Source organism: Cavia porcellus, unplaced genomic scaffold, assembly GCF_034190915.1.
Source record: "Cavia porcellus strain 051 isolate PalLab524CR breed Dunkin Hartley unplaced genomic scaffold, mCavPor4.1 scaffold_3, whole genome shotgun sequence".
Classification (NCBI taxonomy): Eukaryota; Metazoa; Chordata; class Mammalia; order Rodentia; family Caviidae; genus Cavia; species Cavia porcellus.
Genome location: NW_026947486.1, coordinates 102,229,832 through 102,233,883, shown reverse-complemented (window position 1 = coordinate 102,233,883; position 4,052 = coordinate 102,229,832). Strand labels below are relative to the sequence as shown.

The 4,052-nt window shown below is 39.9% G+C and overlaps 1 non-coding gene across 1 annotated transcript; it reads right to left on the bottom strand.

The window, feature by feature from the left end:
• Positions 1 to 3,500: 3,500 nt before the first annotated feature.
• Positions 3,501 to 3,603, bottom strand: LOC111755416 (U6 spliceosomal RNA). Its single transcript, XR_002789968.1, has one exon. It is a non-coding gene; the product is annotated as a U6 spliceosomal RNA (small nuclear RNA).
• Between the last annotated feature and the right edge of the window lie 449 nt (positions 3,604 to 4,052).

Sequence of the window (4,052 nt, the reverse complement as noted above, 5' to 3'; positions counted from 1 at the left end):
TTCCACGTGCACCACCTTACACGATCTTGGGGATAGTAGGCAAATCGTGTTCCCCCATAGTCAGGCACTGGGGGTGCAATCAGCTCACTATTTTCTCCCCTATGAGGAAACCTGCTTCTTTATTGTCAACTCAAGGTTTCTGAGCCAGTGAGCATGAAAGAAGTATCATTTCTGTGTTATTAGATTTCAAGGGCTACCTTAACAATGTACCACAAACTGAATAACTTAAGAAACATTATTTTTTATGGTTCTAAAGGCTAGTAAAGTTGGTTATTTCAAAGGACTATTAGGGAAAAATCTGTTCCATGTCTCTCTCCTAGCTTCTGATGGTTTACTGGCAATATTTGGTGTTCTTTAGCCTGCAGTTACATTACCAAGTATTTGCAATTAGCTTTACCATGGTCTTCTCCCTATGTGCATGTTTGAGTCCAAATTTATTCTTTTATAAAGACACCATTTGTATTAGATTAGTGGCCTGCTGGACTGTGGTATGATGTCATCTTAATTAATTATATCCCCAGTGTCTCCATTTCCAAATATGACCACATGCTGAGGTACTGAGAGTTAGGATTTCAAACAGTAAATTTAAGGACATGATTCAATTTATATTACCAGGAAGGCCTCAAGACCTAACCAACCATGTGGCGATCCCTTCTATCAGGGAGGGAAAGAAGACAAAGCAGCAGATTTTAGAAAAGGCCCACCAGAAGCATTGGCTGAATCTAGACTTTGGAGAATCCAGCCACTCTTGTGGGGAGCAAACTTCTGCCAAGGGTACTCATCACGTATTTCCATACTGTATGAAGTAGACTACCTGGCTCTTTGTATCACAGATTCTTGCAAATCAAAGTTCAAAATAATTGAAAAACATTATGGACCAGATCACTGTGTAGTAAACCATGTAGTAAGCCATGGCTCTGTGAGCAGAAATACTAGAAAGGTGCCTGAGATGGAAAACTTCATTATCCATACCCCATGGCCATGGTGCAGACAACCACAGAGAACCAGAATTGCCACTTGCCATTCAATACCCACATTCCCACCAACCTCCTGGTGTTGTAAGGAGGCACATCGAACCTGTGATTCTCATTTCTGTCACCAGTCATGGAGCTACCTAACACATCTCCTCCAGGATCCAAGCTACTGACTACATGTATGACCTGCCAAGTGTTCTTCTTGGGACAAGAGTCAGGGGAATTACCCTAGCACAGGTAATGTGATTGTTCCTTAGAATCTAGGATTCAAGGTTCATGTCTCAGTCTACAAAATAGATGTCCTCTAAAATGACAAGCCTCATTGAAAATGAACTTGCTCCACAATGATGGGACTGAGTACCAATTATGTGTCAGTGTTAGAGTGCAATACTTGAGTAAACATGACATACAAGGTGCCCAGTCTTGTCCACTTACATGAGAGAGAGAGAGAGAGAGAGAGAGAGAGAGAGAGAGAGAGAGAGAGAGAGAGTCAATAAGCAAGTAAAGAAAATAATTTCAAACCATAAGGAAATTAATAGGTCGATGAGCTAAATAATGGGGAAGACAAACAGGGATGAGGGGAATGGAAAGTCCACATTAGAATAGATAAGAAAAGCCTCTCTGAGAAACAGCTCTGTTAGCTTAGCCCAGGGGATGAAAAAGGAGCCAGGGTTACAAAGATGTGGAAGAAGAGTGACCCAGAGATGGCTAATAGGATTTGCACAAACTTCTTGGCGGACTGCATTTGCCCTTTTCAGGGAATAGTAGGAAGCTACTGTGTCAGAAGTAGAGGGAGAAAGGGACACATGGCAGGAAATGAGTCCCAGGGAGAGTGGCAGACCAGATAATGTTATTAAAGAGTCAATTGTACCCTAATTGTGAGGAGAGCTTCTTGGCAGGTTTTAAGGGAAACAGTTATATGATCTGACTTGATATATTAGAGGATCACTCTGGGTGCTGGGTTGAAAACAGACCGTGGTAGAAACAGGGATTGCAGTCTGGATACTATAGAAGTGACCTGAGAGAAGATAATGGCGACTCACACTGTCCTGGACAGGGGAGATGGGGCAAAGAGAGAGAGTCAGACATGGACTATGTTTTAGAGATGGCATGAACCAGACTCAGTGGATTAGATGTAGAAGGTGAGAGAAAGAGGAGGATCAGGGAGGCTTCCAGACTTCAGTAACTGGATATGTAGACTTACTCATGAAATTACCAGGCTCTCTGTCTCTCTATCAAGGTCCCTGAGCTATGAGGCCAGCAACTCCCATAACACCTGGTCTGCTAGACTAACTCAAAAATGTATAGATAATAAAATTCCAAACAAAGGATATTAAAACTCCATTCCTATCGGAAAGTCAAATGATAGGGATAAAACTGTATTTAAGACCTACTCTTCAGCCTATGTGATTCATCATCAATATTTTCAGTGTTGACAAATGAAATTTCTGGAACCTTCTGGCTCAGTGTCTCAAAAAATCTTTGTGTCATATGAACCTTTCTAACCTGTCCTATGCTGGCTAAAAAAAAACAAAAAACAAAAAACAAAAAAAAAACTGTTATTGTGCCAGCTCAAGGAAACATGTATCTGAAATATCAAAAAAGTCATGTTCCAGAGTCAGTGGCATGATTTTCCAAGGTCTCTGAGCACTGTCAGACAAAGTGTCTCTCCTGGAACATGAAAAGATGCTCAGTGCTACTAGTCATGGGGAAATGTGAAAACCATACTGAAGTGTCACTTCATGCTAGGACATCTATCATCAAGAAGGCAACAAGTGTCAACATGGACTCAAAGAAGTCAGAGCCCTCATACATTACTAGTGGGGATATAAAATGATGAAACCTCTTGGGAAAATTGTCTGCAAGTTCCTCAAAATGTCATAGAGTTACCATGACTCAGCAATTCCACTCCTAGGTGTATTCCCAAAAGAAATGAAAGCAGATGACCGCACAAAAACCTGTACACACATTCTCAGAGGGCTGAGGCAGGAGAATCACAAGTTTGAGCCCAACCTGAGCAACTTGGTGGCTAACGAGATCCTTTCCCAAAATAATACACTTTTTTAAAGGGCTGGGAATGTATTTCAATGTAAAGGCCCTGGGCTCAATCCCCAGTACTACAAAGCAAAAAGTGGTTTATAGCGGTATTATGCATAACAGTCAAAGGTAGAAACAACTCAAATGTCTACCAATTGATGAACAGGAAACTAGGAGACATATCCATGCAATTGAATATTGCTTGCAAATAAAAAGAAATGAATGGTTGATACTCATACATGCTTCACAGGGATGAATCTTAGTAAGTGAAAGAAGCCAAGCCACTGTATGTTGTATGATTCCATGCACATGAACTGTCCAAAAGAGGCACATGATACAGAGAGCAGATTAGTCATTGCCAAAGGCTACACGGGGAGCAGAGGATAAGTAGGGAATTCGACATTTCTTCTAGGAAGGAGGGAAGTACACAGATAAACAGTAGAGAAACTAGACATTTCTATTTATCCTCTAGAAAACATTTTCTTTTTAAAAAATAGAAAACGCTTCATGCATTTCCATGTCATCTTTACACAGAGGCCATATTGTCTCTGTATCACGCCAATTTCGGTGTATGTGCTGCCAAAATGAGCACAATAAAACTATTTTTTAAAAAGTCTTTTCCCCTCAGAACATCACTATCCTTTGCTGTGATGATGGAAATTAGTTTTTACTTCTGTTAGCAAATGTTTGCACTAAATAATCACTACGATTCACTATAGGGAATTCGTAAATGTACGTATCATATTTCAATTCTTTTTATTTCCTCTTCCCCTTGTCCCTTTTAGTTTTCCAGCACCAGATTCATTTATTTTATAAAATCTTATACAGTTAATTATCATGTACAGAGACTAATAAGCAGACTAATAGGGCAAAGCACATATAAAACATGCAAAGAAATTGTACTAAGTAATAGTGCAGTTTTAGATGGAAATGCTTTATATCTGCATTGCCCAATATGGTAGCAGTGATGAGCACTTAAAATGTGCTTACAGTACTTAGGGCTAAATGTTTATCTTAATTAATTAAAATGTGAAAAGCTAC